This window comes from Taudactylus pleione, unplaced genomic scaffold, assembly GCF_031769625.1.
Source record: "Taudactylus pleione unplaced genomic scaffold, aTauple2 ptg000225l, whole genome shotgun sequence".
Taxonomy (NCBI): domain Eukaryota; kingdom Metazoa; phylum Chordata; class Amphibia; order Anura; family Myobatrachidae; genus Taudactylus; species Taudactylus pleione.
Genome location: NW_028284627.1, coordinates 276,944 through 303,801, shown reverse-complemented (window position 1 = coordinate 303,801; position 26,858 = coordinate 276,944).

The window sequence follows — 26,858 nt, the reverse complement described above, 5'->3', positions numbered from 1 at the left end:
TTTCACAAAGTTTGCTGCTAAAGTGTTTTTAGACCTTTTTGTCAGATGTTACTATGGTATACTGAAGTATACCAGTAAAGCATCCTGAGACCATTCATGTGTGGGGTTGCTTCTCAGCCAAGGGAGTGTGATCACTCACAAAAAGAACACAGCCATGAATAAAGAATGGTACCAAAACATCCTCCAAGAGCAACTTCTCCCAACCATCCAAGAACAGTTTGGTGAGGAACAATGACTTTTCCAGCATGATGGAGCACCTTGCCATAAGGCAAAAGCGATAACTAAGGTGACTCGGGGAACAAAACATCGAAATTTTGAGTCCATGGCCAGGAAACTCCCCAGACCTTAATCCCATTGAGAACTTGTGGTCAATGGGACTTGAGGATTGTGGTCAATCCTCAAGAGGCGGGTGGACAAACAAAAACCCACAAATTCTGACAAACTCCAGGCATTGATTAGGCAAGAATGGGTGGCCATCAGTCAGTATGTGGCCCAGAAGTTGATTGACAGCATGCCAGGGCGAATTGCAGAGGTCTTGAAAAAGAAGGGTCAACACTGCAAATATTGACTCTTTGCATAAACTTAATGTAATTGTCAATAAAAACCTTTGACACATATGAAATGCTTGTCATTTCACTTCAGTATACCATAATAACATCTGACAAAAATGTCTAAAAACACTGAAGCATCAAACTTTGTGAAAAGCAATACTTGTGTCATTCTCAAAACTTTTGGCCATGGCTGTACTGTAATTTGCAGGAATGAGTGCAGCTTAACATCCTGGCAGCCTATCCCAAGGCCATATTGTATCACAGTGTTCATGATCAGGGCCCAAGAGCAGTGGAATCTCCTGTCGGAATCAGTATGAATTACCGCTGGACTCCTGGCCGACAGAGGAGGAAATCCCGATCGTCGCTAGGTAAGTACAGGGCCGCAACTAGGGGGGGCTAGAGGTGCACGTGCACCGGGTGGGGATTGCGGGAGGGGAGAAAAAAGCTGACTCAGACATCCGGCGGCCATCCGAAAATGGCCGCCGCCAAAGAGGAGACAAATGCTAGAGGTCCTTACTGGACCTCTAGTGTCTGTCTCCTCCTTGGCGGCGGCCATTTTTGGATGGGCGTTTTCAGCAGATTCCATGCGGACTAGCCGAACGCATGGACTCTGCTGAAAACGGCCATCCAAAAATGGCCGCCGCCAAGGAAGAGACAGATGCTAGAGGTCCTACTGGACCTCCAGTGTCTGTTAGCAGAGCGCAATGGATACAGTGTTCCCGGAAGTGCCGGGAATGCTGGCACTGCCGGGAGAAAATGCTGAAAGCTGCATCTTCTCCGGTGAAATCCCCTGGCAACGAGCATAAGCCCCCCTGCAAACGGGCATAAACCCCACTGGAAACGAGCATGTAACCCCTGGCAACGAGCATGAATCCCCTGGCAACGAGCATGAAAACCCCTGGCAACGAGCATAAAACCCCATGCCAATGAGCATAAAACCCCATGGCAATGAGCATGTAACCCCATGGCAATGAGCATGTAACCCCATGGCAACGAGCATGTAACCCCCTGGCAACGAGCATGTAACCCCTGGCAATGAGCATTGCACCCCTGGTGACGAGCATAAATCCCCTGACAATGAGCATGAAACCCCCATGGCAACGAGCATGAAACCCCATGGCAACGAGCATGTCACCCCTGGCAACGAGCATAAACCCCCTGGCAACGAGCAGGTAATTTTAAAGTAATTAGAAGCCTTACTGTGGGATATAAAATGGTGTCGGGCAAATATGTAAGTGGCACTTTGGTAATAGGCATTACAGTGTGTGGCATAATGTGTAATGGGCATTATGGTGTGTGGAATAATGTAAGTCACTATACCAGGGACTTCTGAGTAGTGCACTGTCTTATGGAGAAGCAAGGACAAAATCCAGGTACAGGAAGGGAGGGGGCGCAAAATTGCTGCCTTGCACCGGGTGACGGATATCCTAGTTTTGGCCCTGGTAAGTATCAACTAACCTATTTTTCCCCCTAACTCTAACCCTCCTTTAGGGTGCCTAACCCTAACCTACCCCCCCTGTGCCTAACCCTACTCCCCCCTCTAAGTGCCTAAACCTAACCCCCCTTTCCCCGCCGCCTAAACCTAAGTCCCCCGGAGGGGTGCCTAACCCTAACCTCCCCCCGGGGTTGCCTAACCCTCCTTCTCCCTAGCCTAACCCTAAGCTCCCAGGGGGGTGCCTAATCCTAAATCCCCCCCGGGAGCCATAAACCCCCCCTAACCTAATCCTAATCCCCCCCCGCGCGGCTGTCCGCTGCTTCGCCCGGCATCCACTCGATCGGGTTGCCGGGCGCCGGTCTCCCAGCGTCGGTAAAATGACGGCGTCTAGATTTAGACGCCTGTCATTCGTCCCTCGTCGGGATTAAATTGTCTGGAAGCCGGCGGTCGGCTTTCCGTCCGCCGGCTTCCTAAAGGAATACCCTCCTGTCAATCTGGCATCTACATAGCTGTAAAAATATCTGACTGCTGCAATTTCTAATCAATGGGTTAACAAGTAAATGTAATTCCCTGTCTTTTCTTAGATGCATCTAACTGCAGTACAGTCATATATACAGTACAATCCCCGCTACTGTGTATGACAGATAATGTATGAGAGGAGACAGCAGGAAGCTCCAGTTACAAAATGTTATTTATCTGTACTCCGAGCTGCCACTGTGTCAAGAATAACATTGGTTACCTAATATTAGATGTGATCTCATTCATTGTATCCTAGATGTTCCATCTACATGTGAAAAAATTGCATGATTACTTTGTAGTCAAACAAACAATGATTCATGTAGAAGAGATGTTTGGATATAAACACTGAACTGTCAAATACTTGTTCTATATGATAATTGTTAGTTTTCAAAACATAATGTATTATCAATGTAAGCTAACAAAGAAAACACCTTAGATATAATTTTATATAATGTTCTTTGTGTGTGTTTGTAATCATGTATTCTTTGTTGTAAATACTTTATTTTAATGTCATTAACTGTATTTTGTTGATAGTGGAACTGAAAGCTCAAACCTGGTTGGCGCAGCAAAGTGGTGGTTTTGGACTAGTATTCCCAGGTTAGCACGAGCCATGGGCTGGTTCTTCAGTGGCTGAACTACAGTACGCTTAAATGTACTAATGTAAAAGTGATATTCAGTTCTTGCAAGGCAGCTTGTGTGACACCAGTCTGTATCAGCGAAGCTGGAAGTTACCATTCTATTTGATTAACTCACTGCTGTATGAATAGCTGACAACATAGTTATAGAACCTGGTCACAGGGGTGTATCTTGGGGTCCGAGCGCCCCTGGCAAACTAAGGAACTGGCGCCCCCCTCCAATGACTGCTTCTACTTGAAAAAATAAAATAACACACACTGGGGGTAGTTTAATTCAGACACCTGTAGAAATAGGGAGAATATTTTTTTTCTCTTTTTACAGAACTTACTCTATTGCAAACCACTATTTACTAATGCCAAAATACACAGGAAAAGCTTGAAAACATAGCATCAAAAACAAACATGCATTATGGGTAAAATAATTTACATATATTCAAATTGAACTGTACACTGCATTATGCTTTTTTAACTCTGCCACATAATTCACTGGTAAAACCGCCCACATGGGTCCATTGCTATCTCACACACAATAACAAAAACAACCCAGAAAGATTTCTTATTCCTGACACCTGAGTATCCACAATCTATAAAGATCATAGTTAATTCCTCATACTGAGGAAAAGATAAATGTATTAGTACTTACACGGGGGGTAGTTCAACTTACACGCCTGTAAAAATAGGGAGACAATATATATATATATATATATATATATATATATATACTTTTTATATATATATATATATATATATATATATAATCCAGGCCAATAGGAAGATACGCCCCTGCCTGGGCCATCCAGGCCAATAGGAAGATACGCCCCTACCTGGTCAACCAGCCAGCCGGTAGGTTTTTAAAGATTATGGGCAGTGTTAGGAGACAAAGTGATAAGGAAGTGATAAGGTGCCAGCCAATCAGCTCCCAACTGTCATCTCACGGGCTGTGTTTGAAAAATGACTGTTGGGAGCTGATTGGCTGGCACCGTATCACTTTCTTATCACTTTTCACTCTGTCTGCTAACACTGCTTAGTAAATAGACCCCTATATATCTAGGTGCAAATAAATAATTTGTTAAATGAAAATATTCTATAAAATGATAGTTATTAGGAAATACGGAGCATTGTACAGATTAATACAGTATATATTTCTATTATGTTATACAGATATAAAGCAAAAACAAATAAAGCATATTTCTTTGTGAATAGTCGATTCTTTTGATTATAATTCTGCACATGACAGTGACATTTAGTTTATCTTTCCCTATTTAGCTTTAGGGGTCTGCTAGCAATAGGGCACGTTGCCCATTGATAAAAGTGCAGCTGTGTACTGTATGATTGCTGATTGCTTTTTATTTATTTATTAAGTAGAAGCTCCATTTTGTTGCATTCGATAAGTACTCAGGGCCTGATTCAGCACGGATCGCAATTGCAATCGCAGATGCGTAATCGCACAAAATGAAGCTGGGATAATATGTTAATGCCTGTCACAGCTCAGCCAGCATAGAGACGCCCACTGCTGCTTTCTCACACCTGTAATACCTCGCAGTCCTGCGTATACATCGGTAACATGGAAGCACATCGGCCCTTCACGCACATTTACAGCAGCTCTGACCCGTCGCAGAAATTGCAAGTCTCGTCGCACGCAGTGAGTACTCAAGCTGCGTATGCAATCGCAGTGGCTAAATTATGCACACCCATGCAACGGCTCTAATGGACAGGCGCTCCTGCGTTTCTCCAACCACTCCCCCGTCACCACCCACAAACGCTCACGGCCTGTCACTCACTCTGCGATGCATAATTGCAGTGCGATTGCAGAGCACGCAGAGTGCAGTGCATACGCATGCGCAGTACTGAACAATCGGCCAATCTGCGTACGCAGTTGCAATTGCGATCCGTTCTGAATCAGGCCCTCAGACAGGAAGTAGGATGTGCGAATAAAAATATATTCCCTCATGCACCACAGCCTAATTTAGCTAATGTTTAGTTCTCCCATCATTAAGCATTACTACTTTTAAAATAGTATCTTATGCAGTGGATTACATAGACATCCATAACAAAGAGGCAGGGAAAGCATTTAGCCAAATGGCAACTGGCTCTGGAGCTAAGCGGTTATCTTAGTTTCAGGCTAATTATTAATGTTTTTGTGTGACGACTTGAATGTGTCTTATAAACCAAGACGTACGTGATATGTGTATCTACAGGATGCATTGCTGCCCCACATCGCCATTTTATATTGTTTCTGGCAATCAGGCCACTAATTAATGACCTGATAATGCTCACCGAGTTGTATGAATCATTTGTTAGTATGATAAAGACTGTTACAGAGTTACTGAGGGAAAGTTCTGAGGCCTGCGACTATGTAAGCAGAGAACTCCACCCAAAAAATACAATGAGCATGGGCTTGACCTTTAGAAAGGTACCATTGTATTTCTGCAGTGTTTAATTTAGGGCGTGGAAGTCCTACCCCAGCCAAAGATAAAGACCACAACACAGTTTCCTGGCAAAAAGCGCTAGAAGCTACAATTTATCTATAAGGTTTCTTAACATAAATGAAATCAAAAAGCAGCACAGACGGTGTAATGGTTAGCATTACTGTCTCACAGCACTGAGGGCGTGGGTTTGATTCCCACTATGGCTCTAATTGTGTGGAGTTTGTATATCCTCCCTCTGCTTTTGTGGGTTTCCTCCAGGTGCTTTTGTGGGTTTCCTCCAGGTGCTCCGGTTTCCTCCCACACTCCAAAAATATACTGGTAGGTTAATTGGGTCCGAACAAAAAATTTACCCTAGTGTGTAAGTATGTAGTAGGGAATATAGAGTGTAAGCTCCACTGGGGCAGGGACTGATGTGAATGGACAAATATTCTCTGTAAAGCGCTGCGGAATATGTGTGCGCAATATACATAACTGGTAATAAATAAATAATTGAACAGAGCTTCTTCCCAGTGTCAGCATCTCAGCCTCCAATGCTGCATTGTTACCACATTACACGCCTGCCCACAGTATTAGGATGAGGCTGCACAGTCAGTCACCCATTAACCTGTTGAAAAACACAGATTGTGGGCCTGATTCAGTGACGGACGCAATGGCGAATTTTACGCAGATCGAGCGACTGTTTGCCATCACGCATGCGTATAAGCCGAACTGCGCACTCGCCGCGATTGTCTTGCGATTCCGCCGGCACAGAGAACCCATTTGCAAAGTGAGTGACAGGTAGTCAGCATTTGGGGGAGGTAACGGGGGGGGGGTGGACAGAAAAAAACGCAGGCGTGTCTTACTGTTTAATTGCCGTTACATGGGCGTGCATAAATTAGCCATTGTGATTACATACGCAGCATGAGAGCCCTCTGTGTGTCAGGAGAGTTTCAGTGTTTGCATCTGGTCAGACTTGCCGCAAGGCCAAGATGGCTGCTCGATGCGCGTCTATGTTACCAATATTTACGCATATGAGAAGGTAGCGGTGGGCGCCGTTATGCTTTGGAACTATTACCATATATTTTTGCAGCTGCGTTCTGTGCGTTCTGTGCGAAATCGCCGCTGCGATCGCATTAGCGTTCATCTCTGAATCAGGCCTCGTGTTCAGTGATGAAATGCAGCAATCCACTTAGATTGTACTGCTGCCTTTCCCCTATGTATTTTGAAAGCAACTCAGAGAGGATTAGGATGGGTTGCAATTTTAAAGAAATCCTGACCACAGTTAAAGTGCTTTCTCTGAGACGGGAAATGTCACGTTCCACCAAAGTAGGAGCATCCCTCTATCATCACTAGCCATTCTTTCAAGGTGATTCCACCATTACTGCAAGTCTTCATGCAATTGTCCAACCCTATCCTTGGAATTTGTACTCTATTTCATTATGGATAAGTATTGAGCCTCCCATTGACACTGAGACGGAGGCTCCATCATGAAGCAGCCCACTGTGAGAACACCCCCTCAGTTACTAATGGTCATGGTACAGTCCGGAAAGGTTCCTGCTTACTTCCACCCTCTGCACATCGGCCGGGAGCTGGGACAGGAGTCAGGAAGCAAGAGGAGTCCCACGTCGGTGCGGGGGTCCAGCGCTGTAAAAACGACTGGAAAATGGCCACCGTGGCCATTTTCCCATTGTTTGTGCATACGCAGTACAGGGAAAATGGCTGACCGCGGCCATTTTCCCGGTGATCTGCGTATACTCTATAGACTCTGGGGGCACTGTAGTGCCCAGAGCCTATAACTCCGGCGCTGGCCGCGCAAAGCTCAGTGCGCTCCTGGCCGCCAGACAGAGAGGAGGGGGCCCGTGTCGGAGACTGCACACGGGCCTCCTCCTCTCTAGAAACGCCCCAGCACCCCCCACTATACAGAACCTTGTAAAGTGAGGCGCTGAGCCATGATGACATGATTCAGCGAGAACCATTTCATCAAACCAGCCGAGTGACAGCGGGTGGGCTTCCCCGACACTTGCCTACCTTTCTGGGTGTCTGGGGGAGCCATCCAAAATTTAGGATATAGGACAGTAGGTTCCACAGCTCACTTCAAGCTCCAAGTATTGTAATTGTTCAGATCAGTACTACACAGCCTTTTATCATATATATTTTCTTACTCTTTAACTGTAAGAAGAACAGGAAATCTGCAGACAACAATAAGTGATGAAAGCCACAAAGGGTATATCTCATGGTTTGTTTACACTTACACAGGATGTAAAGTCCATAGTCAAGAAATGAAAGCCTCAATATTAGAGGAGTGCCAAATAGTGTTCTTCAAAGGGATATGTTTCCAAGGCCTTGGCATTAGCATATTTGGCAAGCATTAAATAAGTATTAGCTCACTAAGGGAAACCATTGTATTGCTGAAGAGGAAAACAAAGGACTTTATCACTGGACGTGCACCACAATGTGTGTTTCTATTTGGTGATGCCCAGCAAACTTCAAGGTGCACGCAAACATTCCCATCTTTACAGACACATCCAGAAACCAGAAGTGAGCGGCGTGGCAGAATAACCTGGATGAACGCAATGTGCAAAATTGAAAAATCTAAGTTAAATTGTTTATAACTTTTCTTTTTGCAACGTAGGAGCTCATTCAGACGGATATTTAAATGAAGTGCTCGCACTGCGTCGCATAAGGACGCCCTCTATGTTTTAGCGAGTGCACTCCCAAGTGTATAAAGACGCCCCCTTGCCACTCACAACACACGTCATCTTCGGGAAATGTAGGATTAATCGGAACATCGAGAGCCATCGGAGCTGCTCGCAGCCCTTGGGGTTGCCTTAACCCGCCGCAAGCACAGCGATCAGTGTGGGCTGAAATACATGCAGGTGACGTGCACAATGACGCTAATTTGCTAATTATGCACGCCCTTTAAATGGCGTTTTGGCAGCCTGACATGCCTGCATCCGCAGCACCACTCCCCCGTTTACAAGCACCTTCCCCTGTTACCACCCACAAACGGCGCTATCTGTCACTCAAAGTAGCGACCTGATAGTGGCTTACGAGCAACCAAAAACAGATTGCAAATTGTGGCTTGCGCACGCGCACTGCGAATTATACGCATGCGCAGATGGGCGAAAATCGATCAGGGTGAGCGAGCACAACTTAGCGACCGGTTCTGAATCAGGTCTATAGTGCGCTTAGCAACGCATTTCCAATTGGAAGGTGCAATATGCGTCCCATTAAAAGGTTAGGATGAGCAATTCCATTATTTCTATGGAGACATAATAACTATGTGACATTTTTCAAAGCAAGGAATTACCCTAAAGAGTTGCCCCATCACTCCATTATCCACAACATTAAATCCACAATGCAAAGCAGTACTAAGGGGTCTATGTACTAAGCCTTGGATAGAGATAAAGTACCAACGATTCAGCTCCTAACTGTCATTTTTCAAACACAGCCTGTAAAATGACAGGAGCTGATTGGTTGCTACTTTATCTCTCTCCACTTTTTCCCTCTCCAAGGCTTAGGACACCTACCCCAATATACTCCATACTGAATGGCCGCCAGGTGAAATGCCGACGCCGGAAGCCCGAAACAGCAGAATCCCGATGGGGCAGGTAAGTATGCTAACCCTACCCTTCTCCCCCCCAACCCTCCCTTAGGGGTGCCTAACTATAAAACTGGTGTCTAATCCTAAATCCCCCTGGGGGTGCCCAAACCTAACCCCCCGCTTCCCACACCCTAAACCTTACCCCTACCTCCCCCTGGTGTCACCTAACACTACCCCTTCCCCTAGCCTAACCCTAACCCTCCCCGGGGGGTACCTAAACCTAACCCTCTTTCCCCCCCGTGGCTAACAGCTGACCCTTCCCGCTTACCTTTGTTCGGGAGGCCGTCTGTCAGGATTCTGTTGTCGGGCTAAAGATAGGTATTGGTATTTAAAAGCCTATGTTTAGTACTTGGTCAGGATTTCGATGCCAGGATTCTGTTGGACCGCTTCTTGTGCATCGGGATTCTAACTACATCCCGTTTATTCCACTACTGGCCAAACTGGTTAGTAGTTATAGAATAGTCTGACACCTGGAAGCTCTTCTGTCCAAAAAACTCTACTTCCATGTGTAACTAATATGTTTTAAAATGACATGCACCCAGTTCACAATTTCCCACAGTGCCCCCAATTCACAATATTACACAGGGCCCCCAGTACACAATATGCCACAGCCTCCCCAGTACACAAAATGTGACAGTTCCCCAGTACACAGTATGCCAGTGGCCACAGTACACAGTATGCCACAGTCAAGACCATCGCGACCATCGGGGCTTACGACGAGACCCCAAGGTAGGGTCTCATCAACCTTAAGCCCCAGGGAGCTTCCTGCTCTGATCGAGCAGGAAGCTCCCCACTGACATCACTGATGATGTCAGTGGGGCCGCCACCAAACGGCAAGCGTTCCTAATGGAACGCCTCCGTTTGGCCAGGCACGCCCCCGGGCCGCCCAGAAAGCGGGGCGAGCTGTCACTCAACATCGGTAGCTCGCCCCGTCTACGACGAGACCCCTAATGACGGATCACCCTTCGTTAGCCGAGTCTCGCGCATGCGCACGACGGAGCCGGCTCCGTCGTGTGCATGCACTGTGGGGCAACATCGAGTCGGTCGTGAGCGCTCAGCGCTCAGCGACCGACTCTGAATGAGCTCCAATATGCCCCAGTCCCCTCAGTACATAACATGTCGGTGTACCCCATTACATAATATGTTAGTGCCCCAGCACACAATATGCCAGTGCCCGAGTACACAACATGCCCCAAAGCCCCCAGTACACATTATGCCACAAATGATTATGAGTGTTAATGAGTGAGAATGAGAAAATTGACTGAACAGTGGGCTAATGATTATTATGGTACCATCTGATTATTTTCTATGTACAAATACAGTTGCTCCAAGACCATATTATTATACAGTATATACACTATACAGCCATGGTGTAGTGAGGCTAATTGAAGCAGAGAGTGTGGTGCACCTGGGCCCATAAATCAATCTGTGCAAGCGCCATCTTTCCAGACATTACAGGTTGAGTCTCCCATATCCGTAATTCTATTACCCGAAATATTCCAAAAACCGAAGTATTTTGAGGCAGCGGTGACGTCATGATATGGCCTGGCGTCATGATGTCACAGATCAATGACCAATCACTAGTGGCGTGGGTGTGCTCTATATGCCGCCCTCCCCCCACTGCAGTGCACGCCAGGCACTTTGTGGCACCCGCCGGACTCCCCCGCAGCACCTGACGGACCCTATTGTTACACCCGCCGGCCGCCCAGTGACACCCGCAGGACCCACCCCTGTCGCACATGCAGGGCCTCACATGACACCTGCCGAACTCCACCCGATGGATCCCTTGCGACACTCACCGGACACCCCCGCAGCACACGCCAGGCCTCCTGTAACACCTGCCGGACCCTTCCGCTGCACACGCCAGGCCTCCTGTGACATCTCCCGGACCCCCCCCTGCAAGGTATTCTGAAAACCGAAATGATCCAAAATCCATCCAAAATGCTCCTGGTCCCGAGCATTTGGGATATGGGAGACTCAACCTGTACTGGAATGATGACACCTCCAACAACAGGTATAGGAAAGAAGCCCTATCTACAATAAACAATGGTGTCAACACTATTACACAGCGAGCCCTTCCAATTTCCCACACATATTTCTGCTACGAGCAATAGGCTACTATAATTCTGCTGATCTAGTTGAACAGGTCTTGCTGGAAGGTAGGGAAAACTATATATGACTTGTCTCTGTGCAGCAAAAGTAAGCAACCTGTTCAACAAACCACGTGCCTACATTTCCTACACAGAACTAGGGTTCCTTGTGTCTTTAAACAAATCATATCCGTAGATAACTTAGATTTTTACTTTCATGTTGACATCCCTGATGAAGTAACATTTCTTGACAGTTATTGCTTCATGTGAGAAAATATTACTTGAGACATTCTCTACAAAGTGTGTCTCTTAGCAATGCTATGTGCTGTGTCTGTGATTATCCAGACACAAAGACCATTACTTATGGAATGATTGCTCAGTCTCATCCTCCTCACTGTTATGTCCAGCTGCAACAATGACATGGTGAAATAAAGTGTCTGTGAATTGATATACACTGGGTGAAAGTTTAGAAGGCTAAAATTACAATTCTCTGTTTATCTGAGCCTTTATATTGAGTCTAGGGTGTATATTTACTAAGTGGCGGGTTTGACTTTTCGGTGTCTTGCAGCCTGTGGATATACTAAAGCCCAAACTACCAGGAAACCACAGAGAAGCCTTTAGAATTCTACGGAACATTGGTTCACCATCAATGGATGCCATATTGTGAGGGAGATTCTACACCTAGCATAGGGCTGGTGCAAGTTTCCATGATGCGACTGATGGTTGTGTCTAAAGACGCACCAAGCTGTGTTTAAGCTGGTGCTAGTATAAGCATAAAGTCGCAGACACTAAATCGGAAATAGAAGCACAAGTGTCTGACCATGAATCTGTTTATCAAGAAATATTTGCAGGATATTCCCCCAAAACAGCCGTTTCCAGTTAAATGCCCACAAATATTAAGGATCCCCCTAATGTGCTCTCCAATATCTGCTGCGGTCCCTCCATTTCCAACAGCAGCCGCAACCCCTATAGCTTTCTAAGGGGGCTGCAAAGCTGTCAGAGTTACCAAGCTCCGGAGAGTGAAGCATTCCAGAGTTTGATCTCCAGATGACGTTATCCTATAGCAGCCTATGGGCTACTATTTTGCAAAAATTACCGGGTAATGGCCGCTGCACATGTGTGGTCAGTAGATCGTGCATGAGCAGAAGACCCGATAGAGGACTGAAGAGACCGCTCACTCCTAGCACATTGCAGGGATGGGCTCTTTTTGGAGCCCTTGTTCCTGCGAGTGAATATTCCTGCACATTCGGGTTGTAATTAATTTCCTATTGGCGCGAAAACCTGATAACTGATAAATATGCCCCAAAGTGTATTAATGTGACACCAGACTGAATTATACATAAAGTTCTAGTCACTGTGTAATGCTGCTCAATAATAGGAAATAATAGAATGTAGAGCCCCCCTCTCCCACCACACACACACACACACACACACACACACACACACACACTTGCCAATAGCACTAGGCCCCTTTCCCATACCCCCTGGGCTATGTGTTCAAAGTTATGTGTACCCTTCATTTACTTATTTATTACATTGGAATAGGTCCTCTTCGTTCCAGTTATTCATGCAGGGTACTTGAGAGAAAAAGAAAAAAGCCCACGTAATGACACTACTTTTCCATTTCAGGACCCTGACGCTAAAGAGATGTCACTTGCGGACACCGGCCTGATTCGGAGATTTACCAATGCCAATATTTTTGCAGATCGAGCGATTGTGTGCAAATGCGCATTGCAGGAACCACCATTCGCAAAGTGAGTGACAGGTAGTCAGTGTCTGGGGGAGGTAACAGAGGAGGTGGAGGAGTGGCTAGACAAATGCAGGCGTGTCGGATCAGTTTAAACTCCATTTCATAGGCGTGCATGTATTAGCCATTGCAGTCTTCTATGCAGCATGAGATCTCTTTGCGTGTCAGACAGGGCCGGTACAAAGAGTCTGGACGCCCTAGGCAGCATTTCATCCACCTCCCCTGCTCCCTCCAATACTATGCCAGACTATGCCAAACATTAGTGATGCCAATTTGTAGTATGACAAACAGCAGTGTCCCAAATTCATAATATACTATATAGAAATTTCCCCAGCTAATATGTCACACAGCAGAGCCCCAAAATCATACTGTGCCCTCATAACACTGCCCCCAATTCATAATATGTCATATATCTGTGCCACAAATTCATTATATGCTATAAAGCTATATCCCCTATTCATTATTATGCTCTACATCAATGCCTCTAATACATACATACATACATACCCGTGAATCATGCTATAAAATGCCCCTAATACATATACCACACATGTGCCCAAAATTCTTTATATGTCATACAGCTGTGCCCCCAATACATTATGCCACACATCCATGCCCCAATATATATTTATGCCACACATCTGTGCCCCATTATATGTCAGCACCCATTAAACCCCCCCAACACATACACCTCACCCACCACCCCCACACACACTAAGCCTGTCTGCACTCATTAACATACACACACAGACCTGCATCGGACTTGGTCATCTGTAGACCCAACCAGGACTGAAAGAGCCATCCTTCTTTTTTTTGTAGACTCAGCGGCGCCCTCCAGTGGCCGGCGTCCCTAGTCAGCCGCCTAAAGCTGCCTAATGGTAGCACCGACCCTGGTGTCAGGAGAGCGGCGGTGTTTGAGGCAGGTCAGACTTCACTTATAAGCTGCGTGACTGCCTGATCTGCATCGATGTTACAGATGTCTACGCTGTTGCACGTCGTCAGGCAGATATGAGAAGGCAGCTGTAAGACAGAAAGAGATCACAGTTGTGATTGCACTGAGTAATATCTTGGAATCAGCTCCACTCTTCAAAGGAATTGATAATTCCGCACTGATGGACTTACATTCTAAAGGGAGGGAGTAATAAGAGACAATAGGACCCTGTGGGACAATAGGCATAGTGTGGACAGCTGTGGTCTCGATGTGATACACCCAGGGGATACTTGAAATTTGCTGATACATTTGTTTTTGGGGATATCCGTCAACAGGGCTATAACTAGGGGTGTGCGAGCGGTGCAATCACACAGAGCGCTGGGCTCCATGGGTGGCACCGACGCTGCCACACGGCCCTTGCTTTTGGCTAACTGGGTGCCTGTAAAGGCAGGATCATTGGTGCAGTGCCACCTAGGGCATCATTGAGATGCTCTAGACAGGCACACTGCAGCGCCACCCCCTCAGCGTGACGCCATATCATCATCATCCGGTTAGAGGGCATGACCGCCAGAGTGTTATGCCAGCTAACCCCCCCAACACATACACCTCACCCACCACCCCCACACACACTAAGCCTGTCTGCACTCATTAACATACACACACAGACCTGCATCGGACTTGGTCATCTGTAGACCCAACCAGGACTGAAAGAGCCATCCTTCTTTTTTTTGTAGACTCAGCGGCGCCCTCCAGTGGCCGGCGTCCCTAGTCAGCCGCCTAAAGCTGCCTAATGGTAGCACCGACCCTGGTGTCAGGAGAGCGGCGGTGTTTGAGGCAGGTCAGACTTCACTTATAAGCTGCGTGACTGCCCGATCTGCATCGATGTTACAGATGTCTACGCTGTTGCACGTCGTCAGGCAGATATGAGAAGGCAGCTGTAAGACAGAAAGAGATCACAGTTGTGATTGCACTGAGTAATATCTTGGAATCAGCTCCACTCTTCAAAGGAATTGATAATTCCGCACTGATGAACTTACATTCTAAAGGGAGGGAGTAATAAGAGACAATAGGACCCTGTGGGACAATAGGCATAGTGTGGACAGCTGTGGTCTCGATGTGATACACCCAGGGGATACTTGAAATTTGCTGATACATTTGTTTTGGGGGATATCCGTCAACAGGGCTATAACTAGGGGTGTGCGAGCGGTGCAATCACACAGAGCGCTGGGCTCCATGGGTGGCACCGACGCTGCCACACGGCCCTTGCTTTTGGCTAGCTGGGTGCCTGTAAAGGCAGGATCATTGGTGCAGTGCCACCTAGGGCATCATTGAGATGCTCTAGACAGGCACACTGCAGCGCCACCCCCTCAGCGTGATGCCATATCATCATCATCCGGTTAGAGGGCATGACCGCCAGAGTGTTATGCCAGCTAATTACGGCACTATGAGGCCTAGATGATGCTGAGTTCTGGATAGTGCTGGTGCCGGAACAGAGCTGCTGCCTTAATGGAGCAGGGGCCAAGAGAATCAGAAGGTAGTCCCCAAAACAGGGCCTGGGCAACTCTTGATGAGTGGGCACTAGTGAAGCAGCATCATAGTGAAGGTGCAGTAGGAGCAGCCACACTAGTACCTCCTATACTGCTTGTAAGTCAGGGGCCACCATGAGACGGGTGGCTATACAGAGCAGGGTTGCTGACTTTCTGGCTGCCCCTTCCATGAAGGGGCAGCCAGATCGCCAAATTAAGAGTATGTGGCCGACATATGTGGGAGGAGTGGGGGCGTGGCCATGTGATTGCGTCATTTTAGCCCCACCCTCGCTACACAATGCCGGGGCCAAAATGACGCAATTAGGTGAGAATTTCATCACCCCCCCTTCCTGCTGTGGGGGATTCTCTTATAATCGCGGGGGAGGCCAGAGGGGTCAGCGGCTGTCGGAGGCTTGCCTGTCTTTCTGGGGGGCTGGGAGCGGCACCCGATTTTTGGGAGGCTCCCGGCCGATCGGGAGGGTAGGCAAGTATGATGCAGAGTGATTGGGCTGACAGAGAAACAAAGGCTATGCCAATAAGTAAAGAAAGCGACCTTGATGAGAGAGAATAAGAGAGTGGAACAGAAAAGTAAAATTACCAGGGGGTGATGAGAGTTAGAAGCTGATTGGTTGCTTTGGGAAACTGCTCCACTTTATCTCTTTCCAAGGGGATGCAATCGGGAAACCGACTGTCTTAATCCCGACAGCCGGCTTCCCGACTGCTTTATCCCGGCGTGGGATAAATGACCGGCGTCTATATCTAGACGCCTGTCATCTACCCGACGCCGGGAGACCGGCGCCCGGCATCCCGATCGAAGGGATGCCGGGCGCTGCCAGCGGACAGCCACGGGGGGGAGGGTTAGGTTTAGGGCACCCGGGAGGGACTTAGGGTTAGGCACCACCCTGGGAGGGTTAGGCTAGGGGGAGGGAGGGTTAGGGTTAGGCACCCCCGGGGGGGACGTAGGGTTAGGCACCCCCCCGGGGGACTTAGGGTGAGGCAGCGGGGAAGCGGGGTTAGGGTTAGGCACTTAGAGGGGGGATTAGGGTTAGGCACTTGGGGGGAGGTTAGGGTTAGGCACCCCTAAGGAGGGTTAGGGGGTTAGGTTAGGTTAGTAGATACTTACCTTAGGGACGATCGGGATTTCCAGCGCTGTCGGGCTTCCTCTGCCGGGAACTCTGCTTCAGTCGGCCTGCCGCTGCCGGGATTCAAACTGTCGGCCACGGGGCCGGCGGTATTTCATACTGATACCTTTCCAAGGTTTGATGCATCTCTCCTCCAGTGAGACCAGGGAAAAGCTTTATGGAGGAAAGAGATAAGTAGTGAGAGTACAGTAAATATGAGAGAGTTATAGAAACAGGAGGGAAATTGAGTTTAATACACTGCCAGATTGTGATCCTGCTGACACCCACAGCCTAAAGAGAGCATAGCAAGTGACATCCAGTGACAGGGAGAGAGAGACAGGAACACATGTTACAGAGAGAGAGAGACAAGAGCTGAGATCTTATCCACGTCCTCCTTATTGTGCCTGTGTTCTGAAGGGAAACTGCTCCAGAGATTCTACTCAACATTGTTGTAAGATAGTTCCAATTACTGCAAATATCTCTTTCATACACTATGGACAATACCCCTGCTCCCAAGCAAGTACCACCTCCATACTAAAGGACACTTGAATAGAATTACTAAAGTTATTGGTGCTATTTCCTACCTTTAAACCGTACTTGCCTACTTTTGAAAAAGCATTACATTGAGATTGTGAAAGCAGCACCTATGAGCGCTGTGGTAAAGTGGGCGTGTACTGCTACATCTGAGAAGCGTGTCATAATACTGACTTACATACAAATTTAAATGAGCTCCAAAGCCGTTAGTAAGATCTACTTGTTGATGAAAACACACTGATAATTTTCAGAAAATGTATGTAGCCATAGGGATTATTGTGCCTTATAAACAATGCAGGGGAACGATACTATTTATCCCAGATTCAATATTATTTCTGGTGAAGGGTCCCTCACAGCTAATCTTTCACATTATTTGGATCTACACTTACAGGGTTGCGCTGTTTCGTTAAGATCCCATATTAAAGACACCACAGATTTTCTTAAATTGTTAACTGAAATTAAATGGCAGGATGATTACCATCTACTCACTTGTGATGTTTCATCACTGTACACCAATATACCCCATGGTTACGGGATCCAAATGGTGGAAAAAAGTTTGGAAGAAATGGATGGGATGTCGGCAGAACAGCGCAACTTTATTATTTCATTTATTCATTTTATTTTAACACACAATTATTTTTTATTTGATCACATGTTTTATCTTCAGGTTCTCGGGACTGCGATGGGGACCAGATTTGCGGCGAGTTATGCGAACATCTATATGGGCGCATTTGAGGAGGAATACATCTGGAATGGCCCATTCGGCATGAACCTGGTCCTTTACGCAAGATATATAGATGATTTATTTTTTATTTGGAAAGGGGATGTTCTATCTATCACTAATTTTGTCACTCACATCAACCACAATCACTTTAATTTGACCTTTACTGACACATATCACCCGAGTACTTTTTTGGATATTAGGGTGGATATAGTAGATAATTGTATTCATACATCTACATTTCAAAAGGGAGTAGATTCTAACAATTATTTAAGTTATCATAGTAACCATCAGAAAAACTGGTTAAATAACATTCCCAAGGGCCAACTATGTCGGCTGAAATGAAATTGTTCTGAAAAAGCAGTATTCAATGAACAAGCATTAGTCATGCTTGATTCATTCAAGGAAAAAGATTATCCTATGGACATTTTAAAAGATGCAATGAAAGAAACCATGGATACAGATAGAACATCTTTATTACAAATGAAACAAAAGAGTAACAGGATTAACAACAAATATGATGGCTCTACAGTTTTTATCTCATGGAATTAAAAGTATTATAAAAAACAACTTTTCTACATTGAAACTAGACCCTATTTTGAAGAATGAGCTCTCAGATGCACCGGTTATTGTTTTTAAAAAAACAGACAATTTGAGAAGAAAACTAGTATCTAGCCATTTTAAAAATGGACCTGACAAAAATAAAAACATAACTAATCTTTTTCCGGAGATAATTAAACCCCTGGAATGCTATAAATGCAATCATGGGAGATGCATCACGTTTCAACATATAGCAAATCGTAAAACTAGTTTTTGTTCAGATAAATCGGGGGAAAATTTTAAAATTAACTCTTTTGTTAATTGTGAATCTGAGTTTGTGATTTATGTGTTATCCTGTCCTTGGAATGTCCAATATGTGGGATGTACTACCCGGAAATTTAAGTTAAGGTGTTTAGAGCATCAATGGAACATTGTGAACCGTCTCACCCAACACAGTGTGCCACGTCATTTTATACACAATCATGGAGCTAATCCAGATGTTTTAAGGGTGATTATAATAGAACAAATTCCCATCTCAGTACGTGGAGGAGACCGGTTCAAAAAACTTTGCGCAAGAGAATCCTATTGGATCCATGTTTTACACACATTATCACCTGATGGTTTAAATGAAACGATTGAGTTGGATTTTTGAATGTCTTGATTTGTTTTTTCTGTAGGATGTCTAGTTTGTTTATTGGTTACTTTAAGCACATTTGCACAATGGAGACATATATCCACACCAGTGGATATATTATATCTCCATTCATTATTTTCCTCTCTTGTCCATTTCTTTTTAAAAATGCATCCAAGTTGTGTATCTATATGCGTATATATTTTTTTCAATTGTGTATTTTTATAATATTAATATTTATATTTAATATAATATTAATTTTTAATTAGTATCAAGTCCAATTCTCCACATGGTTACTATTGTATTGTTCTGTTTGATTTTAATTTCATTATAATTTCATTATAATTTATTATATATAAATAGATAGTTTTATTGTTATTTAATTTTGTCTATCATATGCACATAGATCTTTATTAATAGATCTGTAAAAGACTCGATCAGTAACATTACTGGTTAAATTGTTACATACCTGTCTTTAACTATTGAGACAGGTAAATCTAATTAGGTAATTATGGGAGCTATATAAACTCATATAATGCCACAATGGAGTCTATTCACCTTCTGATGAAATCGGGAATAGTATAACCCCGGAGAAACGCGTTAAGGATTTGTTACTCTGCACACAGATTTTTCAAACCTCATGGTCTGTTACCTTGGAGTCATCGGGAAGTGGCACATCCAGTACGCTATACGTAGGTACTGCACGAGGACTGCATAAGAACACCGTGGTCCGGCCGTTGCTGAAAAAGAGAGCACACACTCCTGGCTCCATTTCTACTCTGGTCTTGGGGAGCGCTCACCTCCGGCAAGCTGCAGCAGCTCCTACTGACAGACATTGCGGGAGTGTGTTCAGAGACAGAGCATAGGTACTGCACGAGGAATGCATAAGAACACCGTGGTCCGGCGGTGCACTCAGAAAGAGAGCATACATACCTGGCTCCATTTCCACCTTGGTTTTGGGGAGCGCTCACCTCCAGCACGCTGCAGCAGCTCATACTGACAGACATTGCGAGAGTGTGTTCAGAGACAGAGCACACATCCCAGGCTCTACCATCACCACAGTGCGGCAGACGGAGACTCTAAATACACAGAGTCACAAAAGATCACCTCAAGCCGGTGGCCACGGCTTACCTTGCCTCAGTTGACACCAGCGATACCAGCCACGCACCTGGATTCTGTCTGGAACGGATCTCAGCACCATCACAGGTATCGGTCTGACTGTCCACACTCGGTTCCATCTGGCATTTCTATAGGTGAGTGTTAGTCTGTGCCCCATTCCCCATTCCCCTACCCCACTACTCGTGTTCCCCAGAGAATTTTAGTGGAACTTTTACAGACCGTAGATTCATAAAGGGAAAAGACATTCAAGGGGTCTATTGTACTTAACCTTTATTGATAATTGTATACATAGTGTGCATTGTTTATGAAGTTTTCATCATTATGATGTTTTAATATATATGCCTGTCAATAAATGTATTATTAATATTACGTGACCGTTCTTGAAAATACAAGTGCTCCCATTCTCTTTGTCATAAAGTTGCTTAGGGGTAAATTTACTAAGAATCGAGAATGGTCAAGTTTACTTTTTTTTATCTCGATTTGCATCGCCGAATCTAGGGTGATTTTCCCATTTTTCATCTCTCCAAGAAGTGAGTTTAGCTGAAAGTGAGTTGGCCGATGGTGAAGCAGATCGAGATATCTCCCCCGAGTTGCAAGTGAAGATGAGATTACTCACCCGAGATTGCAGTGTTTTCTCTCTGCAAATCTCTCCCGAGCTAGCAGCCTGCACATATCAGTGAGAGAAAGGAGACGCCCTCATTCTGGATTAGCACCCTTCCTTATTGGTTTAAAAACATGGAGTATGGTAATGTATATGCACACTTTATTAGGCACAATTCTAGGTAAGTCCTACAAGTTATATACTGTAGTGCAACTTTGGGTCATTTTTGGGGTGTGGGTCCCCCTGGATTGCGTTGGTTGATCTGTCTCAGGGCACTGCATTATAACACATTTTCCTTTATAACACATTTTAACCCTTCACTGCGTGTGTTTAATATATATGTACTTCACTTTTTTATTTTCATTCTTTATATGCAGCTGCTCCTAACTATCTCTTTACACTGCACTTTTCTTACTATGGTGGTGCCCTGGGGCAGCTTGGCTGGGCCAGTTTTGGGGGGTCCTGCGCTCTGGATTTGAACCCTAGTATGTTAGGGACCTACCCGAAAGAGGTTACCTGGATATGATGGGTAGGCCCATAACCTTGGCCATGATTATGCTAAAAACCTCTATTGATTGCAAAATTTTATTGCATTATTATATATATATTATTAATAATTTGGAGTTGTGCACCTGAGATTTGTCTGTTTCTGTCCTTGTGTGTTAGACCTGTAAAAAAAACCGGTTAAATTATTAAAAAAAAATTACGTGGGGTCTTAGCATAACCAGCCCCAGTCTTGTAAGCCAGTCCTGGTACCTAAAATTACGGGGAACAAATTGAGTAGGGTTCCACCGTAATTTAGGAACCAGCAACAGGCTGCAGGGCCAGTCCTTGTTTAAAATATTGGGTTAAAAAAATTGCGTAGGGGTCCCCCTATATTTAAAACCAGCACCGAACCAAACCAACCCGGGGTGTAATGCCACAGCCAGCAGACCCTGTTATCAGGTCTCCAGGGCCAAAGCATTCTCACCCCAAGCCGGTCAGGCCAAGCCGGGGATCTCAGGGGAGGTGGGGACCCCCCAAAAAAGGGGTCCCCCCTCTCCCAAAACCCCAGGCTTAGTCTGAAGCCCGGGGCTCTTCCCCACACCCCTGGGCTGTGAGTACGGGGGTAATAATGTGTAAAATGAAAGAAAACTATTGTATTTTACAGTGGAACTACAGGTGCCAGCATGCCTGCCATTTGGCACTTGTGGAACTACAACTGCCAGCAGGCGGCTGGCACCCGTATTCTCCACTGTAAAATAAATAGTTAAACAAAGACATTACACACACAGCTTAGATAGTATAAGTTTATTACACACATACCTCAATCACACATACTTACCTGTACCAGCCGGTAGGTCCACTTGTCCCAACCAGAAATCCGTGTGCATGGCCCTGCAAAAAAAGATCCTAGAACTCACCTACATCCTGGCGCTGCTCTCCGTAGCATCCACGATCTTGTTAAAACAACAAGATGACTTACCCGAACCAAGCCGAACAAGTGTAAGTATAAGCTGTTACATATACTTACACCTCGCGACATGACAGATGACCAAAGTCAGTTGTAGGCCGCTAGCCAATCAGTGGCCACTTTGCATGTAGTGGCCGCTCATTGACTGGGACCAACATGGATTTCTACTTGGGACATGTCAAAGTCAAATAATTGGATATGATTGCTGTACAATTATTATCTGACGATATAGTCGTCTATGGTCGGATGATGTATTACTAGGACGCTACTTTGCGTCGGTGCAATCTGATGCGCTAAAATGCGTATCCACAACACACATATGCTGATGCACATAAAGCACACATATATATATATACATATATACACACAGACGCACATATGCGAACGCATACATATAAGATGGTTCCCACACATTATAGTTAATAACCAGAGTTATTAAAGGTATTTGTTAGCTAATAATTAAAATGTAATATGTACTTAAAAGAGATCTAAGGTTCAGAATACAGTGGACATGTCATGTTTGGTATCATACTAAATCCCTGTTGATTTGCAGACATCCGTTTCTATCGGTGAAGGATTCGCATCTTGCGTTCGCTAGTTATGGATTATAGGGAGTTATTGGTTAGAATGCTATTACTTGTATGCAGTGTCTGTAGCCAGTTTTAACTAGTTCTTCGGCGGGAAGCTACACAAAGAAGCTGTTGGAAAATTGAGCCATTCCTCTATGACACCGTATGAACTGACCAATGACCAGATTGACCAGATGCAAGAACCATTGAAAACATGCCAACTTGTCCCTTTGTTATCCTTGTAACCTGTACCGTATATATGCTGTGTGCTGGTCTCAGTGTTCAGTCATTCTCCATTTTGGGTGACCGCAGGATTCAGGATTGAAGGACTGCATACAGGGACCAGTAGCTGTTACTATTTTCATTGCTTTTTATTCTAATTGTTAAATCTTTCCCTGTTTACATAAATAACAATATTGTGCTTTGGAACCACACGATTGGACTGAAAAGCACATCTTTCTTAAGCGACTTGCAGCGCTAAATAGCGACTTATAGGAACAATAGATGGGGACTCGCAGCTAAGGAATCACGCTACCAGAAATCACACATACCGTACGGATTTAGGTTCCTCACCAAAGGGTGGACGCGTCATATACGGGTAAGAACGCAATCTGTTTAAAACCTGTTTATTACTCTGTGTTGTGAAACCGAATATCCGTTTTTGTGTGATCTAAGGAGCGCTGATTAGAATCCAGGGACAAGAGAGAAAAATCTGTTTCTTTTATTGTCACTTTTGCGCTGCAATAGGCGATTCGCAAATAGTGTATGCGTCTTCCCTGCAATACTGCCACATGTATAAGCAATCGTTTTGATAGATAGTCTTGTATCGCTTGTTAAAACCTCTGAATAGATATTGTCACTAGGGAAAGCATTTTTTTGTGCAGAAAACAAAGGTATATGAATGTGAACGTATGCTTGTGATGTGAAAAGGAAAAAGAAAAACGGAGAGAAGGTTTTTGCTTTTTGAACTGCTGAAAATAGACAGGGCCGGCAAGGTGTCCAAGAGGCGGGTAGGACAGCCGTAGCAGTATACATAGCAGGTATAACTGGGCGAGAATCCGGAGGTTGTTTCTCGGTCGACATCCAATTGTAATCGCAAAAGTCCATTGATAGGTTAGTGTCTCTTGCCAATGCGATCGAACCGCATGGTTGTGTGAACTGTGATTGTGAATTGGTTGTGGTGAAGAAAATCACTGCCAGGGTTACCAGTGGAGAGTAGGAAGCGGTCGGACAAAGCTTGGTATAATTTGTCCGGAGAGCAGAATAATTGCATAGGTTATTTTTTGTTTCCTCGTCGTGCACGCTAACGGAAAAATGCTTAGCGGTCGGCCGTGCACAACGGGTGGAAGTGAGTGGACGCAGCTTGTCTAATTCGTTCACTGGTCAAAATCTCTAGCGAAAGTAGCCAAAGCGTTGTCCCAGATGAGTACTAGGCAGTCACTAGGATGGTCGATGAGGTGCTGCTTATGAATGAGCCGACCAGATCGGTATAATGAATGTGAAGTATGGCACTTACGCTGTGGCGTACTGCGAGATATAGGTCAAGATGACCAAAGGATGTATGAAACCCTTTCCCAAAGTTGGCAGTTTCGATTCGGAGATACTAAGTAATGTTAGAGACAACATATGTCTAGTCAAATCTTTGAAGAAAAAAGTAAAGTATAATGATTGTTTAAAGTTGTGACAGCATGAGGGGAACACGTGGAACGGTGGTGTATGCACGCTGTAAAGCAGCGTACTCACACCGCTAGGTAGCGTGCACATGCCACTAGGTAGCGTGTTCATGCCGCAAAGTAGCGTACACACATGGCAAAGTAGCACGCCGCAAACAGCGTACTCATGCCGCAAAGCAGCATGCCGCCAGGTAGTGTACCCATGCTGCAAGGTAGCGTTGTCGCGCATAAAGAAGCTAGTGCATGCACACCTCCGACCGCCCTCTGCGGTTGGAGGTAATAGTACAGCCGATGCCAAAAATAAAAAAATTTAAGTAAATTATATCCTGTTTTAAGGCATTTTTAAGGTAATGTTCCTGAAGAGTATAATGAACCCACTGTAAATTCAGCCATTGCCTGTGCTATTAACATGCAAGAAGTACCACGCAGGTAAGGAAGGGAAGTGGTCCCACCAGCAGGGGCAGCAGATGAAATTGGTGAGATGATAATTTATCATGGCCATAAAGGGGCAATTGTTAACATTTTAGATATTTAAGTAATTTTAAGTGTGTGCAAGCTTTAGTCAGTGTGCATTTTGGAAAGATCAGGTGTCCTTGTTTACAGTAAATATTGAGATTGGGATATGTTAATAAGAACAGGCTTTTCTTTGGTCTACCTGGAGGGTTAGACAATAGATTAATTTGTTGTTACAATAGGTTCACTTTAATCAAGTCACACTTGGTAAAATAGATCTCTTTATACTGTCATGGCTGCATTGCCATGAGGCCCCAGTATCCCATCAAAACAACACAAATCACACAACCCACTCATGCACATACATACACAAATAATTATTTTCACTGAGAGATTGCTCTCCACAATTTATCTCTCAACCAGTAGTCGGGCCGGAATTGCAGGTGAATAATTAATATTCCCTTAAAATATACATACAGTATATCATATATCCCCCCATACACACACACATGTACACTTCTCACACATAGAGTCACTGTATATCACTTCATTTATCCTGGTTAAAAAAACCCTGCAGCATATCTGCAGTAAAACTTATGCATTAAGGTACACATTTGCACATGTACAGTGCATGTTTTAAAGGAATGGAGAATTCATAATTAATTGCAGCAAACCCAAATATGAATCATGATTTGCATCTATTACTCTCCATTGTCCTCAATGTCTGGTTGTGCACAAATGGTGGGGTTTACACACAATCTCAGAGAACAGGGATCTGTGTCATATGAGCATTACTGAACCCACACATGGCAGCAATACAGAAGTTTTGAGGTATTTGTGCTGTAACATGATCTTGGTTTCCTGTGTAGAGTTTGTATGTACTTACCTGTGTGCAGTTTGTATGTGGTGTGTATGAGAATTTTCTGTGTGGAGTTTGTATGTACATCTGAAAAATCCTTACAATACAGCAGTTTATTGATTTATTTTAGGTTAAGAAATTCAATTCTTGTGACAGATGTATAGGTAACACCGGTGTGAAGCTTAGAATCAGGTGATCTATTGCTAAGCAGGGTATGATTAAATTGGATCATATAGCAGGTTTGCAATGAGTCCTGTAATAATTGTTCTATGTATACTAGTAAGCAGAATGGTTGAAAAAGACTGAATCGTAAGTCGGCGAATTCTGTAATAAAGGTAAACCGGTCATGTGGTAAGTATATATGACTGCAGGAAATATGATTTTTAGACAGCGATATACATTACATTATAGATATTAAGAACAATGTGATATGCGTAACACTCAGAATGTTGGACATGGGATATTCCTTAGAAGTAGGGATATCATATGAAAAGCAGAAATAAGGAAATCTAGATTTGTCATCACTGTAGTAAATAAAGAGAGGTCCGTATGGTATTGTATACAGGTAAACTATAATAATATAGATATTTGTCCCGAAGTAAAGGATTCAAAATTCCCCTAGTGGTAGAAAGTAAGTATTGCAACCCCTGACCAAGTTCATAGGAAATTGGAAGATGCGTGTACAAGGTTTTTGTAAGATATTGGAAATATTAATAGCTGAAAATACTATGTATATCCCATGAAGTACCATATGTGAAATGACATCGGAACAGTTGTAAGTGGCAAGTGTTCATAAGAAATAGTTTTTAGAGATCCCAAGTGATTGTTAGTGACAGGCACAAACGTGATTTTTTTGTGTGTTTATAAATCCCTGTAAAATCTAGTTAAATTGTGATGTATGTATTATGGATAACCCAATGGTGGAGGTTTCATCCACCAGAACAGGGGGATTGACATTGATTATAAAAATAGGCATATGATTATACTGTTTGAAATTGTTGCAGTGACAATAACTCAGCTGAATGTATGTTTTTTCTTTTCTCAAAAACACCTGTTGTAATTTTTTTGTTTTACCTCTTGTGGACAATAGGGACACTCACAGGTCCTAGGAGAAGTAGTAGGTAAGGGAAATATACAT